The sequence below is a fragment of the Terrapene carolina genome, unplaced genomic scaffold (genome assembly GCF_002925995.2).
Source record: "Terrapene carolina triunguis isolate 2854851 unplaced genomic scaffold, T_m_triunguis-2.0 Scaffold95, whole genome shotgun sequence".
Classification (NCBI taxonomy): Eukaryota; Metazoa; Chordata; order Testudines; family Emydidae; genus Terrapene; species Terrapene triunguis.
The window spans coordinates 28,822,154-28,832,418 of NW_020664446.1; the positions used below are offsets into that span (position 1 = coordinate 28,822,154).

The 10,265-nt window shown below is 39.7% G+C and overlaps 1 pseudogene; it reads right to left on the minus strand.

Moving 5' to 3' along the window:
* Nucleotides 1-2,431: 2,431 nt before the first annotated feature.
* On the minus strand, nucleotides 2,432-4,442 carry LOC112109444 (annotated as a pseudogene).
* Nucleotides 4,443-10,265: the final 5,823 nt, after the last annotated feature.

Sequence of the window (10,265 nt, forward strand, 5' to 3'; positions counted from 1 at the left end):
GGGCAGGAGAACCAGCAAGGGGGAGAGAGCTTTCTGTAGAAGAAAGTGGACTCGCAGCTTGAATAATTATTCTCCCATGTGGTATTGGTTTTGCATCATCTACAGGTAGAACTTGAGCCCACAAGCTCTTCCTATCTGTACTGCACCAGAGGAGTTCTTACTTCACCAGCCAGTGAAGTGGCAGATAGAGTGGGAACCAAGATTCCCCAAGCCTGGGAGAGCATGGGCCAGGGAGGTCTGTCTCTAGCAGAGGTGGAGGATATGTGCTCTCCATACTCCTCCTTATTTTAACCCCCAGGGCACAAGTTGCTTGCTGCCACTATTACATTGATTTATTCTATGATTACAGTTTCAGCTAGTGGCCCCAAGGGTGCTAAGGGCTTTAATGGGCAAGGCATTGTACAAACACAGAGAGAGAGAGAGTCCCTGCCCTGAAGAGCTTACAATATAAATAGACAAGACACAGAGAACTTAAGCACCTATTAAGGGCCCCAAGTCACACAGGAAGTCTGGCTCAGATCTCCTGAGTCAGGCTAGTGCCTCAACCACAAAACCCTCCTTAAACTCATTAGAAATTAAGTTTTATTACAAATACAGGAGAACCCAGTTTCTGAAAGCCTTCAGAGAACTTTGTAGAAATGGGGTTGTGAGGAGGGGGTGCAAGGCATTGCAAAGCATGGTGCCTATTTCTCTTGGGGGTATCAGTAAATTGGGGGTCTTGATTAACTAGAGTTCAAAATCAGGGATGTGGTATAATAATCAAAAGGGGCTGTAAGAGTCCCTTGGATCTATGTAACCATTTCATACTCACCACTATGGTGAGTGCCTTACATGCAGGGCCAGCTCTACCATTTTTGCCACCCCAAGCAAAAAAAAAAAAAAAAAGAAGACGCATATAATTTTTCCCCAACCACCAAAACAAAAAAAAAAAAAAAAAAAGCCCCTGGACGGTGCCGCCCCAAAAATGCCTGGAGCCGGCCCTGCTTACATGGGACCATCAGGAACCTTTAGAGGTTGTCTTGTTTTACTTGCCCCTCTTCCTGTAGGGAGGAGAGTGTGCACATCTTTTTTAAATTATGTAAATTTTAATGGTGTAACGAGAAAGCAAGGGCAGAGGTGAGTCATACAATTTTAACTGAAGGCAGTGAGATTCATAGTCATATGAAAAAGTACATATATTTTATGGCTTATCTGGTAAAGAAACCATGAGGAATGAATGTATTAAGCAAATGTATATACCTGTAACAGGATACCTGACAGCTCCTAGACAAAGTACGTTCACTTGACTGGAACTTCGATTACTGTCTGTTTTCTGATTCCCCCTAGCGCTCTCTCCTCCAGCAGAAATAGTTATATCCCAAGCAAAAACAATGTTCCATCCTGTCAAACTGGGCTGGAAAGGGGAGGAGGGCATAAAACATCAGAACAATTAAAATGGTTTATTTTTAATAGTGTCTGGAAGTAGTCAGGACTTTTTTTTAGTATAAATAAACAAAGGTCACAAGCAATTATGAGAAAAGCATATGCAGTCTACAAAGCAGTACTGAAAATATAAATAAAGAAAACAGATAATGAAGAATGTTGTGTGGATGGTCCAGTGCAAGAAATTCATGAGAACTTCCTTCAGTATCTTTCATTAGGCTTGATAAGCAATAGTGCAGGTCTAGGTTCTAGTCCTCTGCTTCCCCTCCCTCATTTGTCTGCTCATGATGTGTGCTGAAATGCATGTCCAAATATCTGAACTATTTATCTGCTTTTAGCAATGTTGCCTCAGGAAGTCATCTGCAAGAGGCCCCCATTTCATACTTTTATATTGGGCTTCTTAAAGAGTTATTACACATTCCCAAAAATCCATATCAGTCTAGTAAAAATCATTTCCTGTCTCAGTTAACACCTTATGCATACCAATTGCTATCATTGTGGAGGGTGATTCATTTTATTCCAATTCCGAATGCACTCACATGTTAAGAGAGCACAATTGCAAAAGGGGTGGGGAAATGGTACATTTAGAGTGAAATGAATAAAGAACAATAGCTTTTTAGCAATTCTCAATAGTTATGGATGTCATTTAAAACTGATCCTAAGCTTCATGCATTATTGTAGTGTTAGCATGCTGATAACCAGTTTTATAATACATTGTGCAGCACAGTTATAAATCAGCAACTACAATTGTTTCAATAATCCCTATACAACTGCAATTTGGCTCTCCTGAACATTATTTTTACTCATGCAGTGTATTTCTAGATTCATTTTAAATGCAATTCTTTAATTTGGATCTAATCATCTTCCTCACAACATTGGCAAGCTGCATTTTCACATTATGCTGCAATTTGTTCTCTTTTAACCCACCACAGTCTTTACAGTCAAGTTTACTTGAACATTATGGAGTTGTTGAAAACTTCATAAGTAGTCGCCTTTGTCCGACTTGTCCTCATCCGTCCCTCCATGAACGCAAGTCGACGCCACACCATTCTATTTTGTTGTGAGCACATTCTTTCCATTTCTGGCCAAAGAGTTTTGTCATAGGATCAGCCCAGTGTGTTTTCGGTCTGCCCAGCAGTTGCTTGTGGTCTCTGGGGATCCAGTCACTGATGTGAGTTGTCCACCTATTGTCTTGCCTGCAGACGACTCGACCCGCTCATCTTCGCTTTGCATTGTACATTGCCTGCACTACATCGGTCACTTCTGTACGCCTTCTGATCTCCTCATTCAGTATATGATCACAGAGCGATATCTTACACATTTGCCTTTCTAATGCTCTCTGGGTGACAGCAAATTTTTCTTCCTCCGCTTTCGTCGTTGACCAGCTTTCTGCTCCATATATCATTGCTGGCAGAACAGTGGAGTTAAACAGTTCTTTCCTTTTCAGTTCATCATCCATTAGAGACATCTTTATTTGGTTGAAACTTGCCCACCCTGCCTTTCGCCTCCTACTGCATTCCCTTTGAATGAGTTGTCTCTGCTCAGCTGCTGACCCAGGTAAATATATTTGTTGACCTCCTCGATTTCTTTCCAATTTACAGTGATGATTCCTTCTGTACAATGCTCATTCCGCATCCACTTCGTCTTCGACGTGTTCACTTCCAACCCGATATCATGTGAAAGTGTTTGCAGTTGCTGCAATTTATTCTCCAGTTCTGCTGTGTCCTTTGTCAGTATTACACAGTTGTCAGCGAAGAAAAGATGCGTTAACTGTTCTCCGTTAATTCTGATTCCTTCTTCCCAGTTCAATTTCTTGAACAGCGACTCCAGTACTGCTGTAAACAGCTTCAGTGAGATTGTGTTGCCTTGTCTGACTCCTCTGCACATAGTAATAATGCAGGGGACATTGAATAATGTTATCCAGCAATTGCAGTTAATTTCTTCCAGCAGGTCAATGTACCTCGGGTTCATTCGATTTCATTGAGTGCATTAAGCAACAGAGGGTCCTGTGGCACCTTTAAGACTAACAGAAGTATTGGGAGCATAAGCTTTCGTGGGTAAGAACTTCACTTCTTCAGATGCAAGTAATGGAAATCTCCAGAGGCAGGTATAAATCAGTGTGGAGATAACGAGGTTAGTTCAATCAGGGAGGGTGAGGTGCTCTGCTAGCAGTAGAGGTGTGAACACCAAGGGAGGAGAAACTGCTTCTGTAGTTGGATAGCCATTCACAGTCTTTGTTTAATCCTGATCTGATGGTGTCAAATTTGCAAATGAACTGGAGCTCAGCAGTTTCTCTTTGGAGTCTGGTCCTGAAGTTTTTTTGCTGTAAGATGGCTACCTTAACATCTGCTATTGTGTGGCCAGGGAGGTTAAAGTGTTCTCCTACAGGTTTTTGTATATTACCATTCCTGATATCTGACTTGTGTCCATTTATCCTCTTGAATAGGATAAACACTTGTGAGAGGAGTGTGATCGGCAGTAGTTGCTCAGTTCTTCTGGATCGCCTTTCTTCATCAATAGTATTGTTTTTGATTTCTTCCATGCATCTGGAACACGCTTGCTATTGATATAAATGGTGACCTGTTGCACCAACACTTTGAAGAGAGTATCTTCCCCTGCTTTGAGATATTCTGGCCAAATATCGTCCACTCCCAGACTCTTCCCTCTCTTTATGTTATGAACTGCATATTCAGTTTCTTCCCACATAACGTCTGTAACTTGCCTTCTTCTGTAACCTGCTGCCTTGACGGTCTACGCTGGACATAGACATGCGAGGAGTAGAGGTCATTCCAGAATGTTGTACATATTTCATTCATCTTGCTCCTTTCCGATGTCCTTTCACCATTTTCATCTTTCAGTGCTGCTGGGATAATCTGTTTCAGTCTAAAATCCCTTTCTAACTTCTTCAGACTCTCATTCTTTTCAGCTGCCTCTCTCAATGTTTTCTTTCTAAAGTCTTCATAGTCTTCTTTGATCTTCACACAAATTTCTTTGCACAGTATTCTGTATTCTTCGCCCATTTTTCTTCTAATTTCATGCGCACCCTCCTCGCCATCAAATTATCGTAAGTAGTAGGACATCTTTACTTTCAGCCTAATTATGTTGGAATGGAGGAGGCTGTGCTTTTCAATTCATGAGGTAAACTCAAGTAGCTAGGGGGAAACTTAGAAAATGTTTCTCTGAAATTAATCATATGCAATTCATCTAACTGTGGATAGAAGTATTTTTGGTTTCAAGAAAATACAGGCTAAATCTTATCCATGACGTCTAGTTTTTATACCATAAAACTTGGCTATAGGTAGAGGGCTAGGGATCCTTTAGGAGAGCTAATATTTATATACTGAGATCATCACTATACTAATCATGGACATTAAGGTTTTCAGAAACCTCTGATTTTACTTGAAGTAACTGGTATTGTAAGTACTTATGTGTTTCTGTGCTGTATGTGTATATGTAAAATAATTAACAGATCCCTAAGGCTGAAGTGTTTCCTTTGTAAGGGCAAGCAGGAACAGTTTAAAATAGAGCCAGACAATACAGAAAGAGTGGTGTGTGGTTGAAATATGTCATGGAGGAGGTGGACAAAGGGTCTTGGTCTTTTGAAGGAGACCATTAAGAAAGCATTCGACTATTTCCAGCATGTGGAGGAGGAAGGAGAGAAGATTCAAGGATGAGAATGAGCAAGTAGGAATAATATTAGAACACAGGAGAGGAGGTGTCTGAGATGAGGCATAAGGCCACCTTATGAAATGCCTTAAAACTGAGGAGGAGAATCTTGCGTGGAAGAAAAATCTTTTTGAAAAGGCTTGAAAGAGAAAAGGTATAGCCAGAACTGTGGGAAAGAAAATTTGGTGGCAACAGTTTTGAGTGGACAGGAGTGGAGAAAGATAGGAAAGTGGGGGGTGCCAAGAAGAGCATTCCAGTTGTCATGTTGAAAGCTAACTAGCATGTGAGCTTGTGTCTTGGCAGTGGGGTTTAGAGCAAAGGATATATTTAAAAATATAATAAAGGAAGAAGTGTCAGTAAGAGCCTGGAGAGGAGGCGAGGTTACTGTAGTTGGTAGGATCATTGCATAGCTGTTCACATTGTTATAATTAAATATGTCAGCACATAGAAATCTCGCTTGTATTTCATTAAATTTCTCATTTGGGTGCAAAATGTGATTCTGGTTAAATCCTTGATTAAAGAAAACTTTAGCCTTAGTACAATAGTCTATAACTTTTAAAACTATGTTTGTTCGCTTCTAAATCTTTTTGTGTCTCCCATACAGTCATGCTAATTTTTGACCAGCAAACATAGAATAAAACAAATTAATTATTTGAACCACCAGTAATGTACAGAACACTCTTTATAATGCCATCCTTAGCATTTAAAATGGAATTCAATATAATTGGGTGGCAAGGTAGTGTACTCTTTTATTAGAGAAGAATGTTATAACATAGGCTGCTTAACACTTGGACATATTCAAACATCCATTGTACAAGGATATCCCTCTTTTCAACTTTCTCTTCCAAAGTATAAAATATTCTCTTTCCATACACAGCAAGTTTTAGTTAAAAGCAAAGAAAAAATAACACACAGCAAAGTACAGCTTGAGTTAGTAATGTCATTGTGTCTCACTGAATGCATTATCACAGTAACCTAGAAATTCACTAAATATTCTTGACACAATCTCTTGGTACTTACTCGACTAAAATAGGAAGTAATAGAACACAAACTATTCTTATGTAGCATTGTTAATACATGATCACAAGTACAATCATTCCAAAAACCCCAAATCCTATTATTGATTACTATAAAAGTGTGTGTTTAGCCAGATTCTTGTCTAAAATTCAGTTTTACCGCTGCACAAAATTCATGTGACTTATATTTTTCCCTCACATAAATTTGCTTTCTCATTTTTGTAGCATTTTCTTGCCCTCTTCCATGTACCCAGATTGTCCTCCTGACATTTTGCCAATTTTCTGCACATCCTCCCACCTTGCTGCCCCTAATAGGATAGAGCAGGAAGTGGGGACAAAGAAATCTTCACAAGTCGGGACAGTAAGGACAAGAATAATCTGCCCCAGTAGTTCTCTGTGGTGGTGGAGGTGAGGGAGAAGAGGAGGTAGAAAGCAGTGAAGCATTGTTTTCGGGGGGAGAGGGGGAGGTAATGCTTGAAGTAGGCTCCTAAACAATACAGGAGCACAGCTCTATCACTGAAGTGTTAGGTACTCTCTATGACATGTACCTTGTCTTGCTGGGCAGCTATAGTACTAAGCCATGTGGGAGCCTTGTCTGTCCAAGGGTTTGTCTACACTATACATTATGTCGTTATAATTTATGTCAGTCAGTGTGTGGATAAGCCAACCCCCAGAGCAACGTCAGTTACACCCACCTAAGCGCCAGTGTGGACAGCGCTATGTCAGCGGGAGAGCTTCTCACGCCGACATAGCTACCGCCTCTCATAGAGGTGGTTTTATTATGCCGACAGGAGAGCTCTCTCCTATTGGCATAGAGCGTCTTCACCAGATGTGCTACAGCGGCGCAACTGCGCCACAGTAGTGCTTCTAATATAGACTGTGTAAGAACTACACAGTGTAGGAAAGTACCTGCCATGTGGGGCATTGAAGTGGAAAAAGAATGTACCCTGATCTCATGCATTTAGAAACTGTGTCGGACATGTAAGGTGGCTATAATGAAATCTCCTAATCCAGTGAACTTCTCCTGTGTGGTTTAGGATTCCTAGGTGGCAGTGGTCTCACTTTGCCAAGCCTCTAACTTCTCCCATTTCTCTTACAAGTGCTTCAGCTTCTTTTGTCCTTCATGATGCTATATGACCCCAGTCCCTCCTATTCCCCAGTAAGTGCATAATCCAAGAAGTCTGCTCTGCTGGGCAGCTCCTAGGACATGCAGGAGAGTTGTTCCTCTGTTACAAATAAATAATATGCAAGTAAGAGAGAAAAATGAAAAAAAAAATTTTTACTTTGAATGTTTAGAATGTCAATAAAACTGAAAGTTATGGAATGAATTACTTTGTAATAAAATATGAAAAAATGTTATTCCAGGTTTTTGTGGTGCACACTGCAAGGGATCTTATTGATAGCTGAGGTTCATTTAGCAAGTAAAAGGCAGTGTTAAGATTTTAATGATATCTATATTTGGCTTTTTGCAATAACTCTAATGGCTTCATGGAAAAGCTCAATTCATTCTTGGGAAACAACTCCTGATCCTGTTTTTTCTCCAAATATTTCTGAATTTGTATTTACCCCTCTGGTAGTGTATAATTGCCCAGCTACAATCACAATTTCAAATGTAATCAATATATTGGTCTCCATTCTGCTACATAACAAATAGAATAGCATTTTTTCCCAGAAGAACTCTAACCTCAGCGACACATTTACTGAACTTTATTGAAACACCTGACCACAATTTTTGTGATAAATCACTTTTTAAAGACAAAAAAGCATATTGTGCTTTCAGACATGATCTGTGCTTAAAAGTCATAAAAGGCAATAAGAAGTTCTTTAAATACTTTAAGAGCAAATTTTTCTGCTTAGGGGTAAAGGAGAGAGAACTGACAATGTCAAGAAGGCTGAGGTGTTTAATGCCTATTTTGCTTCAGTCTTCACTAAAAAGATTAATGGTGACCAGATGCTCAACACAATTAATATTAAAAGGGGGAAGGAACACAAGCCAAAATAGGGAAGGAACAGGTGTAATACATCCACTTATCTAAATATTCTTTAAGTCAGCAGGGCCTGATGAAGCAATTATCTTTGAGAATTCATGCAGGATGGGTGAAGTCCCAGAGGACTGGAGAAGGGCAAACATAGTAACTATCTTTAAAAAGGAGAACTACAAACCAGTCAGCTTAACTTCAATACCTGGAAAGATACTGGAACCAATTATTAAACAATCAATTTGTAAGCACCCAGAGAATAATATAGCGATAAGGAATAGCCATCATGGATTTGTCAAGAACAAATTATGCCAAACCAATCTTATTTCCTTCTCTGACAGGGTTACTGACTTGGAGGATGGGAGGGAGGTGGAAGCAGTAGACGTGATATATCTTTATATCAGTAGGGCTTTTGACAAAGTCCTACATGACATTCTTATAAGCAAGCTAGGGAAATGTGGTCTAAGTAAAATGACTTTAAGGTGGGTGCACAATTGCTTGAAAGACTGTACTCAAAGAGCAGTTAACAATGGTTTGCTAGTGGAAACTAATAGGATCCTGCAGGGGTCTGTCCTGAGTTCAATACTATTCAATATTTTCATTAAAGACTTGGCTAAGAGAGTGGAGAGTATGCTGATAAAATTTGCAGAAAACACCAAGCTTGAAGGATTGCAAACACTCTGGAGGACAAGATTCAAATTCAATATGACCTTGACAAATTGGAGAATTGGTCTGAATTTAACAAGGTGAAATTCAATAAATATAAATGCAAAGTATTTTACTTAGGAAGGAAAAATCAAATGCAAAACAACAAAATTGGCAATAACTGGCTATGTGGTGGTACTGCTGAAAAGGATCTGGTGGTTTTAGTGGCTCACAGATTGAATATGAGTCAACTATATGATGCAGTTGCAAAAAGATCTAATACCCTGGGGTGTATTAATAGTAGTGTCATATGTAGTCTACTCAGCACTGATGAGGTCTCAGCTGGAATACTGTGTCCAATTCTGAGCGCTATGCTTTAGAAAAGATGTGAACAAATCAGAGAGTCCAAAGTAGAGCAACAGAAATGAAAAAGGTTAGAAAACCTGACCTATGAGGAAAGGTTTAAAAAGGTGGGCACATTTAGCTATGAGAAAAGAAGACTGATTGGGGACCTGAGAACAGTTTTCAAATTCGTAAAGGGCTGTTATAAAGAGGATGGTGTTCAATTGTTCTCGGTGTCCACTGAAGGTAGGACAAGAAGTAATCAGCTTTAGCTACCGCAAGGGTGATTTAGTTTAGATATTAGGAAAATCTTTCCAACTATAAGGGTAGTTAAGTACTAGAATTGGTTACAAAGGGAGGTTGTGGAATCCCTGCCAGCAGAGATTTTTAAGGACAAGCTAGACAAACACATGTAATGGATGGCCAACATACACTTGGTTTTGCCTCAGCACAGGAGACTGTATTATATGACCTCTTGAGGTCCCTTCCAGCCCTACATTTCTATGATTCTACAATTCTTACTGTGTGCAATGCTCTAGTCTAGGTGTTTATGGACAGGGTCTATCACATCCCTCATTTGTGACATGAAGTCATTATACATTAAGTTAAAAATCATGTGTGTGTTGGTATGTGTGTGAGGTTTGTTTGTTTGTTTTATTGGGGATTTTTTGCCACACCAAACACTTTATTGCAGGATCATGTTCCTTCTACATTTTCCCTGTCACTCTTCTTGATATCTTTTCAGCATTCAACTATTTTCAACCAATTCAAAATCTGTTCTGGATTATTTCCTGCCCCCCAGATACTTACTCCTCATTTTTTCTAAATTTAGTCTCATTTTCTGCCCATTTCCTTTGTTATGGTTTGTAGCCATACGACCGTGTGGTGTGATTGTGTCTGAACTCACAAGCTATAGTAAACAGCATCAGATCTGGTTGGTACCTGAGTGGGAAACAGTAATGAAATACCAAGGTGCTTCAGAAAGTGATGTAGGTAACTGACTGCTTCACTCTGATTGGCGTAGTACCAGTGCCCTAGCAGTTAGAGGGTTGCTGGAGGAACAAGAGGTAGAACAAACTTGTGGCTATTAAAGTTTCCATGGCTCTTTTCCAGTAGTAACATACTCTTTGGAAATCCTGTCAAAATTCTAATTCAGATCATTACATTGTGCCTCTCTAAATTTCCTATCTATTGT